The 18704-nt window shown below is 45.1% G+C and overlaps 1 pseudogene; it reads left to right on the top strand.

Moving 5' to 3' along the window:
• The first annotated feature begins 7605 nt into the window (after positions 1-7605).
• LOC118628617 lies at positions 7606-18404 on the top strand (annotated as a pseudogene).
• Positions 18405-18704: the final 300 nt, after the last annotated feature.

Here is an 18704-nt window from a genome sequence, read left to right as displayed (position 1 = left end):
CTGAGCCACACTGGCCAGGGCATAACTACCTTTCCATATACTTTTTCAAGACTTTTGATTTTGACATGTGGACTTCTGCAAATGTTATAATTAACTGTAATTATTCTTTTTTGATGTTCAAAAGAATCACATGGCCACTGAGAATGCTGTTATACAGGTTTCATGTGCAATCAGCGTTATTTCCTTTTTTTTTTTTTGGTATGTGCCCCTAGCGGGAACCGAACCCGGGACTCTCTGGTCCGCAGGTTGGGGCTCCAACTGCTGAACCAAACTGGCCAGGGCTCAAATATTTTTTGAAGCACCATTTTCTTGGATGTGACAAGCCCTTTCTGATTTTTCTGTGCTTTAAGACATGGAATTGGCTGTGCTTTGTTGTTGTTGTTCAGATAGAGTAGGAGGGAGAGAGAGGAAGAGAGAGAGAGAGAGAGAGAGAGAGAGAGAGAAACATTGACGTGAAAGGGACACATCCAGTGGCTGCCACCCACCCACCCACACAACCCAACCAGGGCCGGGGACAAATCATAACCAAGATACGTGCCCTTAGTGGGAACCAAACCTGGGTCTCTCTGGACTGCAGGTTGATGCTCTAACTGCTGAGCCAAACCAGCCAGGGCTCGGCTGTGCTTTTAAAGCTTTGTTTTCTTTTTAAGAAGCGTTTTAAAATCCAAAATCTGATTGTTGTATGTGCAAATAATTGGGTAGTGAGTAAAGTTGTTTCCAGGTGATGAACCCGAAGAATATTTTTATTTTTTATGTATGTATGTATGTATGTGAATCCTCACCCAAGGATATTTTTTCCATTGATTTTCAGAGAGTGGAAGGGAGGGAAGAATGGGGAGAGAGAGAGAAACATTGATGTGAGAGAGACACATCGATTGGTTGCCTCCAGAGCAAGCCCCAACCAGTCTGGGGATTGAATTTGCCCTTCACCAGGAATCAAACCCTTGAGACCCTTCCGTTCGAGGGCCAATGCTCTAACCCCTGAGAAACACTGGCCAGGGCAAATATTTTTATTCTTGAAGTTCATCAGTTTGCATTAAAATTTCCATTTTTGCCCAGCCAGTGTGGCTCAGTTGGTTGAGGGTCATTCCATGGAACAGGAAGTCACAGGTTTGATTCCCAGTCAGGGCACATGCCCGGGTGCCTGGGCTTGATTCCCAGTAGAGGGTGTGTAGGAGGCAGCCTATCTCTCTCATCGATGTTTCTATCTCTTTCTTCCTTTCCCGTCCTCTCTCTGAAATCAAAAACATGTATAGCCCTGGCTGGTTTGACTCAGCGGTTGGAGCATTGGCCTGCGGACCAGAGAGTCCCGGGTTTGTTTCCCACTAGGAGTACGTACCAAAAACAAAAACAAAAAAATATATATATATATATATTTTTTTTTTATTAACTTTCCATTTTTATCCAACTCTAAATTATTTTTGTTTGAATATAAAAATATATTCCCTTAGTATACCATATACTTCCTTAATTTTTAACTCCTCACCAAATTTATAATTTGTAACCTTTTTTATAATTATTATGTGAATCATCTGTCACCATTCTGAAATCTCTTCACTGATGCAAATTTGTTTGCATTCTTTTTTTGGTCCAAGACAAATTTAGTGCTCAACCGTAAGAAAGATTTTCCAGTTAACTGTTCTTATCTATACCTTGGCTATTTATAAATGACCTGTTTTCTGCTTCAATTTTAATCCTTTTTTGGAAGAATCTAGGTACAGATATGAAATAAATACACAGTTTAGTGTTGTAATCAAGTAAAATTTGATAACAAAGGAAGTCTGATACGCATTTTATGAGTTATTATTCTAATAAGATAATTAAGTATGTATGGAAAAGTTTGTATAAATGATGGTAATTGTATACCTGAAGATAATATGTCAAGGGTTAGGTGATGAGAGAGATGGAAAGATTGGAAATATGGGAAGGAGCCGGCAGCCGCTCTGTTCACTGAACAGCTGTGAAATGGTATCTCAGCAGCACCCACATGGCCTGGCCTCCTCAACTCAGCAGAAGGAACAGGACCCCACCCAACCATATGTCCAGGAGACGAAAGGTCCAGCTGTATGTCCATCGTTGTATCCCCAGCGCCTGATATAATCCCTGATGCAGAGGGGATTCTCAAGGCTTATTTGTGGAATAAAGGAAGGAAGGCATGGAGGAAGAAAGGAAGGGAGTGAATGCCTAATGTATAAGACATTCATATTTCCATTATTTCAGACATTTGGGTCAGAATATAACAGGGGCAGTACAACCAATTATGTAATATTAACTAAGCAAAACTTTAAAAATACATAATTTCGGGAAATCTCTGAAAGGTATAGGCATGACAAGTGCCACTGATAGAGCAAGAAAAGTTTAATGACAAAAGGGGTCCAGCCTCCATGTAGGATATGATCCCATTTGTGTGAAATGTCCAGAATAGGCAAATCCATACAGACAGAAAGTAGATCAATGGTTGCCTAGGGCTTGGAAAAAGGGGAAAAGGGAGAGCGACCGCTAATGGGTTTCTTATTGGAGTGATGAAAATGTTCTAAAGTTGATTGTGGTGATGGTGGCACAACTCTGTGAATGTACTGAAAACCACTGAATTCTACACTTTACTTTTTTTTTTTTTTATCCTCACCTGAGGACATTTTTCCATTTTTTTGTTCAGATAGAGTGGGAGGGAGAGAGAGAGAGAGAGAGAAACATCGATGTGAAAGGGACACATCGAGTGGTTGCCAACCACATGACCGAGCCAGGGCTGGGGACAAACTGCAACAGAGGTACATGCCCTTAGCGGGAACCAAACCCGAGTCTCTCTGGACCGCGGGCCGATGCTCTAACTGCTAAGCCAAACTGAATTCTACACTTTAAATAGTGGATTGGCCCAGCTGACGTGGCTCAGTAGTTGAGCATCGACCCATGCACCAAGAGGTCGCTGGTTCGATTCCTGGTCAGGGTACATGCCCAGATTGTGGGCCCAATCCCCAGTGGGGGCATGCAGGAGGCGGCCAATCGACGTTCTTTCTCATCAATGCTTGTGTCTCTCTCTCTCCCTCTCTCTTCCTCTTTCTCTCTCTAATATCAATTTTAAAAAAATGTTTTTTTAAATAAATGGTGAATTGTATGTTATGTGAGTTTTATCTCAATAAAGTTGCTATAAAGGGGGTGAACAGCCTGATGCCTACTGGCTCAGGTTTAGAAGTTTCCACCAAATCCCCTGCTCCAGCCAAGAATCCATTATAAATAACCCTGACCTACATAAATAACTTAAAATAAACAACCTACAATCTTGGCCAGTATAAGATGGGGGTCTAATAAAATTACTAAAATCCTAGAAAAGTATCTTAAAAAATATTACTTATAAGTATAAAGGTAGTGAAAGAAATTAAATGCACGGTTTTAATATTTTAAAATTAGAGTTAAATGTAGCTATAGCCTTGGTGATTATTTTCTTTTCCTGCTCTGCCTGCTATTTGGTGTGTTAAGATGCTTGAAATGTCCAAGGAACCCAGTTTTATCGGACTTATGATTATAACTTGGATTGCTTAAGGGAATGTAATTGTTATGTAAGGATCAGTATGCTGGACCCCCTAACAGTCATTCCACTCTGGGACAATTAGTAAAAGCCAACTGGCAGTCCCATTCTCCTGGCCCGTGATTGGTTTAGGAATGCACATGTACCACAGCGCTGGCCAATGAGAGGTGAGGAAAAGTCCACTGTGGGCCTTCTGAGAGAGATTTCCACAGTCCCCAAAAAAGAGAAATATGAGTCCCACTTCCTCCTCTGAATTACTGTGTCTTCATATGATGATACTGCAGCAGCCACATAGCTACGAGCCTGAGGGTGCTGCCAATAGGTGGAGAAGGACAGAACCAAGGACAGAGTGAAGTGGAGCTGCAGCCCGGACACTCTGCACCCACAGTCCACCCCACCTCAGGGCTTCCTGCTGTGTGAGATCATACATCTCCCTATTGTTGCAACCATTTTGAGTGAGGGCTTTCTGTTAGTTCCAACCAAAACAAACATAATTTGTAATCAGGATTTCAGTGTAAAAATGTAGTTTAAGAAATTTTTATTTTTTTAAGTTTTCGTTATTAGGCATATAAATTTGATAAACTGAGCATCAGTTATACTTAAAACTGTAGAGAGTGTTCCTCTGCCCAGACAGAAGCCCCCTGGATTTTAAAGAACCTAGAAACACGCGTAGAAGTGATTTCCAAAGAGAGATTGATGCCCTTAATCCTTGTATGAGAACCTACTGGTAGCATGACACACGTCTTCAACAGTGGCATTAAATGCACACTCAGGGAAGGCCTAGCTGCAGGCATCACAAGCACTGACCTGCTGGTATCAGTTCAGGTGGAGGAAGAGAGGCTGAGAGCCCAAAGGAACACATCACCAGCAGCTGTGCTGTCTATCAGTGTCCAAAGGGGAGGGACTTCACAGTAAAGAGTCCCCAGTTCAAATGCCTTCAGGGTCCAGGTAGGTTCTATGCACGAATGAACCTAGGTGGGCTGAGGCTACAAGAAATGGTGGGCCCAACCATAAGGAGCATCTCCGCTCATATGCAGGGGATGTTGCTGTAAGAAAATGCATCTTCAGTGTGGCCAGATTTTCCCTTTTTCAAGAAAAGCCAGAAGCCTTGATCACATGAATCTATCAAGTTTTGGATTAGGGCAACCAATTCAACTGAAAACAAAACAGAAAATGCTGGGACCAAACAGAACACATCTACAGGATGCCCGTGGTCTACAGGTTGCCAGTGTGTAACCTCAGCCTATAGGCTTAGAACACGCCCTTAGAGTGGACACATGAAAGGTGAGGCACCTGCCCTGTGCTGCCAGGCAGGGCAAACGTACCCCTCCCACAGGAACCTCTCAGACACTTACGTTCTGGGCCACATAGCTGAAAAGATGTGATTCATAATAATAGCCCGGTAAGAAGGATTAGCTGAAAAATGCACCTGCAGAGTTGAATGAAATGATCTGTTGCAGGTAGCTGGCTAGTATCATATGCTTAAATGAAAAGCCCACACACAATTTTCATTTCAATCTTTGCCAGAGCCAATTTGCTATCAGATTAGCCACTAATGGGATCAGTCCTATTAAATTTCTTTGCTGTGCTGCTAGGCTTTACACATTAAGATTGGTCATTTAGTTGCAACTGAAAATATAAAAGAGAGGGAGAGAGACTGAGACCACCGGTCCAAACAAGATGATTCTCAAGAGGGTCTTCTCATACCTCTCGCAGCTTCCCAGCACAGTCCTCTGTCTGCAGTGGTCACACGACAAATATTCCCTGGTTTCATCCCGCCCCCCACCCCCAGTCTTTTGAAGATAAAAGTAAACCCAAGGCCTGTGAATGCCTCTGACTCATAGAAAAACCTGCTCATTTCCATGGGTCTATTCGCGTGTTACACTATTTTAAAATAAGTGTGATATGACACACTGCAGCAGGAGGAACTTAGGTTGGATATTAAGAAGAATGACCTAACAGATTGTGAAACATTAGAGCAGGTTACAAATGAGGAAGTGGAGGCTCCATCTATGTAGGGCTTGTCCGCAGGGTGAACGCCTGACTCTGTTGGTCAGATGCTATCACTGGTGAGGTGGGAAAGTGGTATTTGTGTCTGCTCAAGGCAGGACTTCACTTTTTTTTTTAAGATTTATTTCTTGCCCTGGCTGGTTTGGCTCAGCAGTTAGAGCATCGGCCCAAGAACCAAAGAGTCTCAGCTTCGATTCTGGTTAAGAGCATGTACCCCGGTTGCAGTGTGATCCCCAGCCCTGGTCAGGGTCGTGAGGGAGGCAACCAGTTGATATGTCTCTCTCACATCAACGTTTCTCTCTTCCTCCCTCCCACTCTATCTGAAAAAAATTCAATGGAAAAATATTCTCAGGTGAGGATTAAAAAATATACATTTCTTTTTTATTATTATTTTTTTTCCCTCACCCGAGGACATTTTTTCCATTTTTTGTTCAGATAGAGTGGGAGGGAGAGCGAGGAAGAGAGGGAGAGAGAGAGAGAGAGAGAGAGAGAGAGAGAGAGAGAGAGAGAGAGAGAGAAAACTGATGTAAAAAGGACACATCGAGTGGCTGCCACCCGCACGACCAACCAGGGCCAGGGACAAACTGCAACCAAGGTACGTGCCCTTAGCAGGAACTGAACCCGGGTCTCTCAGGACCACAGGCCAATGCTCTAACTGCTAAGCCAAACTGGCCAGGGCTTTCTTTCTTTTTTAAAAAAATTTTATTTGTTGATGTTAGAGAGAGAGACTGGTTTGTTGTTCCACTTATTTATGCATTCACAGGTTGATTCTTGTATGTGCCCGGACTGGGGGATTGAACCCTCAACCTTGACATATTGGGACGACACTCTAACCAACTGAGCTACCTGGCCAGAGTAAGATGTTCACCTTTTTTTTTTTTTTAATGTTTTTATTGATTTATTTTCTTTTTTTTTTTTAGGGAAAAAAAAGAGACAGAAACATCAACAAGAGAGAAAAACATCAATGAGAAAAAGAAGCATCCATCGCTGCCTCCTGCACATCCCCTACTGGGATCAAGCCCTTGACCTGGGCAAGAATCAAACCAGTGGGACGATGCTTAACCAATTGAGTCACACCAACCAGGGCTAGATCTTCACTTTTTCTTTATTGATTCAAGAGAGAGAGGAAAGGAGAAGGAGAGAGATAGAAACATCGATGAGAGAGAACATAAACTGGCTGCCTCCTGCATGACCCCCACTAGGGATCGGGCCCACAGCCTGGGCACATGCCCTGACCAGGAATCAAACCAGCGACCTTCTGGTGCATAGGCTGACACTCAACCACTGAGCCACACCAGCTGGGCCAGACCTTCATTCTTAATAAGAGCTGCCATTTACAAAGAGGCAGACCACTCACTGCCCTAGGTCCTTTATCTTATCAAATTCTCATAGAAACCCAGTAAGATCAATTATCCCCGTATTACAGATGAGGAGACTGAACCTCAGAGCGATGAAATAAGTTGCTCATGTTTGCCCCGGTTAATAAATGACAGTTAGGATTAGAACCCACCTCTGTGTGGCTTTCTATAGAGTCATGCTGCTGCAGGTCCCTGGACAGAGCACCTGTGGCTACTTGTGGGGAAGAGAGACCAAAGGGCAGGTTCATACAAGGAGAACATTACCCAAAAACAGTGGTGCAAGCATTGCTGAGGCCCGAAAAGGAAACCAGTGTCAGGAAGAGAGATAAGATGCCCACTGAGGAAAAGACAGAGACGCGAAAGGGAAGCAAGGTCAGAACCCGGAAGTGAAGAGACATCCTTCCAGGAAAGCGTTGGCACTGACTTGCACAGTCCAGGAAGTGAAGATAGTGAACAAGGAAATTCCTTTTCAGCAACACTCAGCTTTGCTGCCGAGCCTGCCAAGCCCCGGGCTGGATGCTGCTGACCAGCCCAGCTCAGATTTTCCTTTGTTGCCTCCTGACCTGCTAACAACCAGCTTGGACAATTCTCCTTCCCACTCCTCCACCCTCCAGCAACTGTCTTTGATGTACAGGGGCTGAAACACTGTTTCTAACAATGACTCTGCTACTTAATCAAGTGCTTATTATGTCCGCCTTCAGAACACCTGTAATCATGGACCTTTCTTTCTCTAAGAGTGTCCCTGTTTTTTCTGCCCTGCGAGGGCCCGAGCCATGCAATGGACTCATTGCCACAACTCAAGAGAAGGTAGGTGAAACTGCTAGGTCCCCACAGCCTCAGTATGTTCCGTGTTAAGCGACATCGCCTTTCCTACTTAATACTCGTGGCTGAGAACAGTCAGTGACTCTATTGCAAAATCAGCCAAAAAAGCAGCTTTGGGTCAGCTTTGGAGCGGGGGCCACCCATAGACTGAGTGAGTGGGGTCCTTCATTCCCTCTTTTAAGAGATCATTTCCCAAACTCCTGTAGGGCCCCAGTAGCTCCAGGCTCCATGTTCAGATAGGAAATCTAAGGAAACAACACAACCCCACAGACACAGGAGAGCAGATTCACTGGCTGGGCTTCTACTAGAACTGATATCCAGTTCCTTTAGTTAAACGCAAAACTTCCTGGGGCCCGGGCCAGGTAGCACAGTTGGTTAGAGTGTCGTCCTGATACGCCAAGGTTATAAGGTCAATCCCTGGACAGGGCACATACAAGAAGCAACCAGTAGATACAGCAATAAGTGGAACAACAAATCAATCTCTCTCTCTCTCTCTCTCTCACCAATAAATAAATTTTTTTTCTCACCCGAGGACATTTTCCCACTTTTTTTTTATTCAGATAGAGTAGGAAGGAGTGTGAGAGAGAGAGAGAGAGAGAGAGAGAGAGAGAGAGAAACATCGACGTGAAAGGGACACATCGAGTGGCTGCCACCCACATGACCCAACCAGGGCCGGGGACAAACCACAACTAAGGTACGTGCCCTTCGCAGGAACCAAACCTGGGCCTCTCTGGACCCCAGGCCAACGTTCTAACTGCTGAGTCAAACCAGCCAGGGCAATAAATAAAATTTTTAAAAAATTAAAATTAAAAAAATTGTTTAAACTTCCTGGAAGCTCAGGCCTCAGGGAGGAAGCCTCAAACCTGCCCTGGTGGTCAATGCCTTTAGGAGATTCTTTCATTCAGTCTGCACTTTCCTGAAGCCACCTCCGTATAACGAGGGCAGGAACAGGAGCTTTAACCAGAAATAAAATAAATAAATAAACCAGAAGGACTCTTCTCTGAGTGGCCTTAGGTTGGCCAGGTCAACAAATCAATCAATGCAAGGATACATCTTCCTGAATTAATGTCTCTCCCCTGCACTCCCACCCACTATTAAAAGAACCAGAGTTAACTTACCTATAACCGAAGTGAAAGGTTAACTTCTCCCTGGGGAACCCCCACCCACCCACTCTCATGCCAAATGCTGCCCTCAGGGCTGCACCTCGGGGCCCGAGACAGGACAAGTCTCCTGGGTTCCAGCAAATTCGAGCATCAGGTGCTCCTGGCCACAGTGACCACCTCAGGAATGGGAACGTGACCCGGTGAGTGTAGCCGGAATTTAGCTAGGACTCCTGACAAAGAGCATCTCCAGCTTATCTGGACTTGAGGCATGCGTAGTTCAAAACATGGTTCTGGGAGAGCGGCCAGCCATCTTGCCACTCCTTGACCCAAGTCTGAAGGTGACAAGACAAAAGGCAGAGCCGAGAGATGGAGAGGTACAGGGTCCTGACGATATTATTTGAGCTTTGAACTCACCCATGCCTGAAGCCATCTCTGCCCCTACCTAGACTTTTCACTTGTATAAACCTATAAATACCCTTTTGTCAGAAGCCAGTCTGGGTTGTGTTTTCTGTTACTCAAAACCACAAGAATGATCAAAGAAACTTGAAGTCTGTGGAGTAGCTATTTCTATCTCTGTTTTGTATGAGAAAAACTGAAGCTCAGAGAGGTAAAAGAGAGCTAACTAAGCTGACGCAGAACCAGGTCCTGGCATCAGTGGCGGATTTAGTCCTCTGCCCCACAGCCGCCTCCCTGAGCCACGGAACCCCGAGGAAGCACGGGCGACTCCAGGCGGGAAAGGTGAGCCCGTCTTCTAGGGACACCAGTGAGCTGGACTTGGAAAGACAGGTTGGGTTTGGCCTGCAGTTCTGGTAAAGGTACAGGAGCATCATATTCAAGGTCGTAGATATGAGAAAGCTCATGGGTACAGAGACAATAGCAAGGACTTAGGTTTGTTTAAAGTACTGATGTATAGACAGGGCGCATGCCCAGGTTGCAGGTTAGGTCCCCAGTCGGAGTGTGTGCAGGAGGTAACTGATCCGTGTTTCTCTCTCTCCCTCCCCCTTCCTCTCTCTGAAATCAATGCCAGAGAGAGAGAGAGAGAGAGAGAGAGAGAGAGAGAGAGAGAGAAAGTATTGGTATATAACAGGAAATAGAGTTAAGACCATATTTAGGGAACTTGAACTTTATCCTGAAGGTCAGAAATCCCCAAACTTCACTGTATTAGGCTCCCAGTGACTGAAACTCAATTTTGGCTAGCTTAGTTATACTAGACCTTGGGAATAAGATTTATTGACACAGGAAAGAGGACGTAAAAGAACCCAGGGAGGGGAAAGAGTCAAATCGTTGGCTTTGAGTTCCACAAAAGTCCACCCGAGGACTTTTTCTTCATTTTTGTTCAGATAGAGTGGGAGAGAGAGAGAGAGAGAGAAGCATCGACGTGAAAGGGACACATCAAGTGGCTGCCTGCCGCATGACCCCAACCAGGGCCGGGGACAAATCACAACCAAGGTACATGCCCTTGGCCGGAATCAAACCCGTGACTCATTTGGTCCACAGGCCGACACTCTAACCTGTGGCCAGGGCCACAATAGTGTCTTAAAACCAGGACAAGCTGAGAGACTCTCACCCTCACCCTAACCTTAACCCTCACCCTCACCCTAATAAAATAAAATTAAAATTAAAAAAAAAAATCAAGTCTGAATCAAAGCAAGACTCACCACTCACAAAGAGAAATGCTGGATTTTTCTTTTCTCTTTTTTCTTTCTTTATTGATTTTAGAGAGAGAGAAAGGGAGAGGGAGAGATAGAAACATCGATGAGAGAGAACATCGATCGGCTGCCTCCTGCACGCCCTGCACGCCCCACACTGAGGATCGGGCCCACAACCTGGGCATGTGCACTGACCAGGAATTGAACCGGTGATCTTGGTGCATGGGTCGATGTTCAACCACGGAGCCACATCGGCTGGGCTGGATTTTTTTAAAGACATTTCTGAGATTGAAAGCAAGAAAGGGAAATTCCAAGGTTCTAGAAATCTAAAAGGAACCCAAAACTAGCACGGTGTGCAGAATCCTAAACTAAAACAGGACAGGCCTTGGGGATGAAGGAGGGAGTTCAATGTTGATATGGCAACAGAAGAGATCTTGAGCCCTGACCTGCAGTTGGGGCAAAGGTCCTGTCTACTCCCCAAGGGAGGACGAAAAACTCTGCTTGGAGAAGGAGCAAGAAAGCTCGCCACTGGCCTGTGTCACAGGAGAAAACGAATCATCTAGGTTAAATTGGAACCCAAGCCTGTTTCTACACTAGTGTGGGACCGGAGCTCGCACTGTCCTTCAGGTGCAGGTCACAAGATACTGTGTAAAGTAGAAAAATTTCGTACCGAGACAGGATGGTAAAATTGGAGAACAGTAAATATAGGAAACAAAAATCTTCAAAGCAGCAACATATGAAAGAAGTTGAAACTGCCTACAAAGCAAGTTACTCATCGGCAAAAAGAATGCCAGAAGACAAAGGAGTATCTCAAAATTGCTGATCTGTTGAGCTGCAAAGAACAATGAGAATGAGAACCAGGAGAATGCTGGGTAGCTGAACAGGGAGCGATGTTTTAAGAATGGAGCAGCTGCTCGGCCTGTGTGGTTCACTGGTTGTGCATCGACCCGTGCACCAAGAGGTCACCAGTTCGATTCCTGGTCAGGACACATCCCCAGGTTGTGGGCTCGATCCCCAGTGGGGCATGCAGGAGGCAGCCAGTCGATGTTCTCTCTCATCGATGTTTCTATCTCTCTCCCTCTCCTTGCCTCTCTCTCTAAATTCAATAAAGAAAAAATATTTTTTAAAAAAGAATGGAGCAGTTATGCCAAAAATTTCTGAACAGTCAAATACGATTAGGACAGAGAAACGTCCATTGGATTTGAGTGAGTGTTTTCACTAGAAAGGTGGAGGCAGAAAGCAGGTGTGAGGAGGTTGAAATCAACACAAGGAAGTGAGTTAATATCTCCAAAACCCCCTGGCTTGGAACACATAGCCAGCCAAGACATTTGAAATATGAAAATGATTTTCAAAAAACAAAACTGGCTTCACATATTTCCCTGAACGAGAAATGGAATAGAAACAGTAAGATCTGTGGGGCTGAAGTCACAGGATTACGGGCTCTAAGTGTGGAAGTGGACCCTGAGGGCCGGCCAAGAGTTCAACTCCTGTGGAGGTAAAAAACTGCCTTAGCCGGTTTGGTTTAGTGGTTAGAGCGTCAGCCTGCGGTCCAGAGAGTCCCGGGTTCGGTTCCCGCTAAGGGCATGTACCTGGGTCGCAGTTTATCCCCGTCCCTGGTTGGGTCGTGTGGGTGGCAGCCACTCGATGTGCCCCTTTCACGTCGAAGTTTCTCTCTCCCTCTACCTCTCTCTCTCTCCCGCTCTATCTGAATAAAATAATGGAAAAATATGAGGATAAAAAAAAAAGTGCTCCCCACATGGTGGGGACTGATGCTCACAGCTTGATACACGAGGCTGATGGGGGCTCCCCTGCTCCTGAAGAAGACAGCTGTCAGTCTGTGGAGTCTGGCTGTGTCGGAGCCCAGGGAGGGAGGGAGGAAAGGAAGGGAGAACTTGGTACCAGAAATTGTCAAGCTGCCTGCTGGCCCATGACTAGGTCCGCCATAGCCCTGATGTCCTGGGTGGAGAGCCAGGATCTGGTGCTCTGGGTCTAGATGGAGGCCTCCTGAGGAGGGATGAGAAGAAAGGAAGAGAGAAATCACACAAAATAAATATTCTCTCTCAAAAAGAACTCGTGAACCATAATTCCTAAACATGAAAGAACCTATTTGGTGAGAAAAATAGCTTTTGAAATTAACAATCAGAAATTTTCTCAAACTTCCTCTGGAAATTTGTAAAAGACTATAAGAAGACTTTAAAATTGAAGGTTGAGAAAGTTCAGAGGTGAATGTACACCTTCCATTTCAAAAAGTAATTATTAACCAAAAATAAGCCAAAATGAAACAATATGGAGAATAACCAATTAGAAATCCTTGAAATGAAAAATACCCTAATTGAAATCTTTTAGGCCACAAATGGGAGACACTCTAGATTAAATATGCTCAAAGAGTAAATTAGAGAATTGGGTGAGAGAACTGAGGAATTCACCCCAAACATAGCATGAGATGAACAGAGAGAAACAGCAGTTAAAATCATGGAAAGCAGCCCTGGCCGGTTTGGCTCAGCGGTTGGAGCGTCAACCTGTGGACCAGAGAGTCCTGGGTTCGGTTCCCACTAGGAACACGTGCCAAAAAAAGAAATCGTGGAAAGCAGATTAAAAGGTCTAAATGTTTATATAATAGGACTTCCAGAGAAGGAGAATTGAAAGTACTGGTAGAGATTACTGAGACTTATTTTGTTTTGTTTTTCCCCAGAATTGAACAAAAAGCCTTAGGAATGAGAGAAATTTACACTCCACCAAATTACTATTTAAGAATGTTGGGGGAGGGGAAATGTCAGCATGTAAAAAGTGAGAAATTCCTCCTCCAGACTGTGGAGATTGAGAGAAGGCTTTGATCTGAGGCCCGGTGGATTCTGGTCAACTGAGGGAAAAGTCCCTGTGCTGCTGATGTCAGGCAGTGATTCCCAAGGCCCACCTTCCTGTTCACACTCCTGATCACTGCCACCCACAAGAGACGTCACGCCTTGTCTTCATAAGAATCCACAATGCTCACCTGATCAAAACCTTCAGACCCACAGTGAGACCAGGGCCTGGAGTTTGCACAGGTCTCCAAGGCTCTGGAGGAAACCTGTCTCCTCCCATCCTCTAATGCCTGGCAATTTGAAGGAGGCTCCTGATGCTGGTATCCCCAGTACTCCTGAGAGTCTTCCATTGCCATCACAGCTACCTCATTGAGCAGATAGGATGAGGGCTCCAGTAGCCAAGAGGAGGAAGATAGCACCTCACAGGCTGGACCACACCCCAGTGTACCCATAGATGTCCTAGATAAGAAAGTGTTGGTGAATTTCATAAGAAAGCCAATAAACAAGGCAGATATGTTGAAGATGGTCATCAAAAAGTATGAAGACCACTTCTTTTTTTAAAAATTGATTTGTTTTAGAGAAAGAGAGAAACATTAATGTGTTGTTCCACTCATTTATGCATTCATTGGTTGATTCTTTTTTTTTTTTTTTTTGTACAGACAGAGTGGGAGGGAGAGAGGAAGAGAGAGAGAGGGAAACATCGATGTGAAAGGGACACATCGAGTGGTCGCCACCCGCACGACCAACCAGGGCCGGGGACAAACTGCAACCGAGGTACGTGCCCTTAGCGGAAACCGAACCCGGGTCTCTCCGGACCGCAGGCGGACGCTCTAACCGCTGAGCCAAACTGGCCAGGGCGGTTGATTCTTTTTTTAAAATTTATCTTTATTGTTGAAAGTATTGCAGATGTCCCCCCCTTTTCCCCCTATTGATCCCCTCCTCCCTGCTCGTGCCCCTCTTCGACCCTCCCCACACTAATGTCTGTGTCCATTGCTTCTCCTTATATGCATAGAAGTTTTTTGGTTTATCTCTTCTCACCCCCATCACCTCCTTCCCTCTGAGGTTCATTAGCCTAACAAACAATTTCTACTTTTTAATTCCTTCACCTTTTTCACCCATCCCTTAACCCCTTTTCTATCTGGCAACCAACAAAAAGCTCTCTGTATCTATCAGTCTGTTTCTGTTCTCCTTGTTCATTTTGTTTATAGATTTAATTGTTGATAGATATGTACTTATTGCAATTTTATTGTTTATATTTTTTATATTCATCAAGAAAATCCTTCAACATTTCATATAATATTGGTTTGGTGGTGATGAACTCCTTTAGCTTTTTCTTGTCTGGGAACTTCTTTATATGTCCATCAATTCTAAATGATAGCTTTGCAGGATAGAATAATCTTGGTTGTAGGTCCTTGCTTTTCATCACTTTGAAAATTTCTTGCCACTCCCTTCTGGCCTGCAAAGTTTCTTTTGAGAAATCAGCTGAAAGTCTTATGGGAGCTCTCTTGTAGGTAACTAACTACTTTTTTTTTATCCTCACCCGAGGACATTTTTCCATTTTTTGTTCAGACAGAGTGGGAGGGAGAGAGAGAAAGAGAGAGAGAGAGAGAGAGAGAGAGAGAGAGAAACATCGATGTGAAAGGGACACATCGAATGGCTGCCACCCACACAACCCAACCAGGGCCAGGGACAAACTGCAACCAACGTACATGCCCCCAGCGGGAACCGAACCCCGGTCTCTCTGGACTGCAGGCCGACACTCTAACCGCTGAGCCAAACTGGCCAGGGCCTAACTACTTTTCTTATGCTGCTTTTAAGATTCTCTCTTTGTCTTTAACCTTTTATGTTTTAATTATGATGTGTCTTGGTGTGGGCTTCTTTGGGCTCATCTTGTCTGGGACTCTATGCTTCCTGGACTTGTATGTCTGCTTTACCAAGTTAGGAAAGTTTTCTGTCATTATTTTTTCAGATAAGTTTTCAATTTCTTGCTCTCTCTTCTCCTTCTGGCACCCCCATGATGCAAATGTTGGTACACTTGAAGTTTCCCAGAGTCTCCTTACACTATCCTCATTTTTAAAAATTCTTTTTTCTGTTTGATTAGGTGTTTTTTTGCTTCCTTATATTCCAAATGGATGATGGTTTGATTTTCTTTTTTTTTTTATTTCTTTATCCTCACCTGAGGACACTTTTTCATTCCTTGTTCAGATAGAGCAGGAGGGAGAGAGAGAGAGAAAAACATCGATGTGAAAGGGACACATCGAGTGGCTGCCACCCGCACGACCAACCAGGGCCGGGGACAAACTGCAACCGAGGTACATGCCCTTAGCAGGAACCAAACCCGGGTCTCTCCGGACCGCAGGCCGACGCTCTAACCGCTGAGCCAAACCGGCCAGGGCTGATGGTTTGATTTTCAGCTTCACCTACTCTACTATTGGTTCCCTGTAAATTACTCTTTTTTTTTATTATTACAATTTTTTTCTTTATTGATTTTATTTTCTTTATTTATTTATTTTTATTTTTGTTACAGATGTTTCTCCTTTTTTACTCCATCAACACCCTCCTTCCCATGCCCCCCACCCCATCCCCAGTTTTGTTGTCCATGTCCATTGGTTATGCGTACATGCATATAAGTTCTGTGGTTTATCTAAATTATTCTTTATTTCAGTTAGTGTATCATTTCTGACTGGTCTTTTTTTTTTATCCTCACCCGAGGACATTTTTCCATTTTTTTGTTCAGATAGAGTGGGAGGGAGAGAGAGAGAGAAAGAGAGAGAGAGAGAAACATCGACCTGAAAGGGACACATCGAGTGGCTGCCACCCGCACGACCCAACCAGGGCCGGGGACAAACTGCAACTGAGGTACATGCCCTAAGTGAGAACCGAACCCGGGTCTCTCAGGACCGCAGGCCAATGCTCTAACCGCTGAGCCAAACCAGCCAGGGCCTGACTGCTCCTTTTTTATGCTCTTGAGATCCTCACTAAGTTCTATGAGCATCCTTATAACCAGTGTTTTGAACTTAGATTGCTTATCTCTGTTTTGTTTAGTTCTTTTCCTGGCATTTTGTTCTGTTCTTTCATTTGGGACATATTTCTTTGTCTCCTTATTTTAGCTACCTTCTGTGTTTGTTTCTATGTATTAGGTAGAGTTGCTATGTCTCCTAGGCTATGTAGGGTGGCCTATTGTAGTAGGTGGCCTGTAGGGTCCAGTGGCACAGCCTCCCTAATCACCTCGAGGTGCTCTGCTAGTGTGGACTGCATGCCCTTCTATTGTAATTGAGTCTTGATTACTGTTGGCACGTCAATGGGAGGGATTTATTTAGGCTGATTAGCTGCAAGGATGCTCTGCCCACTGACCACTGACCTCTGACTACCATGGAGGATTAGCTGTGCAGGGGCCCACCACACAGAGCAAGACTTACTTCAGTAGGGCTCTGGTACCCACTGAGTCTACCCCTAGAGTGTGTCACTTGTGGAGGTGGTTGGGTGGTGGTGTTTTGATGTGGACTGAAGCTGTCCACTGGGTGCGCTGGCTCTGGGGCAAGGTCAGCCACTGCCTATGTTCTACCCCAGGGCCACCAGGCATAAGCTACAAAGTGATCTACCGATGGCTGCTTCTTGTGCTGGTCTTGGAGGTGCCCAGGCAAGGCCAGCTGTGAACCAAGGCCAGCTGCTTCTAGTGCTGGGGCCACTTAGTGAGAAGTATGAGGCTTGCTGAGGCCAGATGTTGCTTGTTTGAGAGACTTTAGGAAAATCTGAAGCAGGATCCAAGACAGGCCAATCCTATGATAAAGCCACTGGAAACAGCTTGGATGGGCCCAAATGTTGGGTGGGACAGGGCCTCAGGGAATCACCAGAGGGGGCAAATAGTGTGAGCCAGATTGCTGGAGTCCCAGATATGGCAGCCATCTGGAAGGGCTCACCAAAGGAACAACAGCCTCCACCATCATGTCTGTCCGGGAGAAAGCTGCCCCTTCAGCTCTTGCCCCTATGCCAAACAGCTCAATTCTTCCCATATGTCTCTGGTGCCTTTTAAGCTGCCTCCCCCAAGCTGGAGGAAGCAGGTTCGAGTAAGTTCATGCGCAGGCCCTTTAACAGGAACTGCTTGGGACTCCAGAGCCTCAGCCTCAATTCCCTCTGGTTTTTACATCCAGTAATTATGGGGATTTTCTTCCTGGCACTGGAACCCTGAGATGGGGGACCTGGTGTGGTGCTGGGGCCCCTTGCTCCGCAGGGAGGACCTTCATAGCCAAGGTGTCCCTCCAGATTTTTATCTGGCACATGTGGGTGTGGGACCAGCCCAACTGCGCCTCCACCCCTCCTACCAGTCTCTCTAATTTTGTAGCTGTAGGACTTCCATTCAGCTTAATTTCAGGCTGTTCTGAATGATGGTTGTTCTGTAGTTTAGTTGTAATTTTAATGTGGTTGTGGGAGGAGGTGAGTACCATGTTTACCTATGCCACCATCTTGACAGGAGGTCCCATTGGTTGATTCTTATGTGTGCCCTGAGCGGAGATCAAATCCACAACCTTCACATACTGAAATGACACTCTAACAGTTACCTGGCCAGGGCAGAAGATGACCTCACTGAGATCTTTTTGAGAGCCTCTGAGCTCATGGAGATGATCTTTGGCCTCCATGTGAAGGGAGTGGATCCCACCACTGCTATATGGTCCTCATCAAAATGGGCCTCACCTATGACGGGATGCTGCATGGTGAAAAGGGTGTGCCCAAGACCAGCATCCTGACACTTATCCTGGTTTGATCTTCCTAAAGGGCTACCGTGCCGCCTAAGAGGAAGTCTGGGAAGTTCTGAATTTGACGGAGATACATTCTGGGAGGAAGCACCTCATCTCTGGAGGGCCCAGGGAGCTCATTACCAAAGATTTCATGAAGGAAAATACCTGAAGTACCAGCACGTGGCCAATAGTGATCCTGCACAATTTGAATTCCCATGGAACCCAAGAGCCTACACTGAAATTACCAAGGTACAGGTCCTGGAGTTTCTGACCAAGGTTCATTGGATTGATGCAAGTTCTTCCTCATCCCAGTATGTGGAGGCTTTGCAAGGTGAAGAAGAGAGCCTGAGCCAGAATCTCAGCCAGGGCTGTTTCTACCTCCGTAGCCACTGCCAGTTGTAAGGCCAAGCCTAGCAGCTCCTCCCACACCTGGGAAGTTAGGGATAGTTTCCTCTTGCATAGTTAGAAGAGGCAGTTGTGTTCATAGAATTTAGGTCTGAGATGGAACTGAAAGGAACACAGTATATTTGCCTATGGGTTCCTGTTTTACATGTGTAACTTGAAAAAACTGTTTTGACATATGTATTATTAAAATATTATTAATTTTAATATAGATTTTTGTTGTTGCTGTTAATCCTCACCCAAGGATACTTTTCCATTGATTTTTAGATAGAGTGGAAGGGAGGGAGAGAGAGAAAGAGA

This window comes from Molossus molossus, unplaced genomic scaffold (assembly GCF_014108415.1).
Source record: "Molossus molossus isolate mMolMol1 unplaced genomic scaffold, mMolMol1.p scaffold_m16_p_13, whole genome shotgun sequence".
Lineage (NCBI taxonomy): Eukaryota > Metazoa > Chordata > Mammalia > Chiroptera > Molossidae > Molossus > Molossus molossus.
This window is presented reverse-complemented; position numbering and strand designations above follow the sequence as displayed.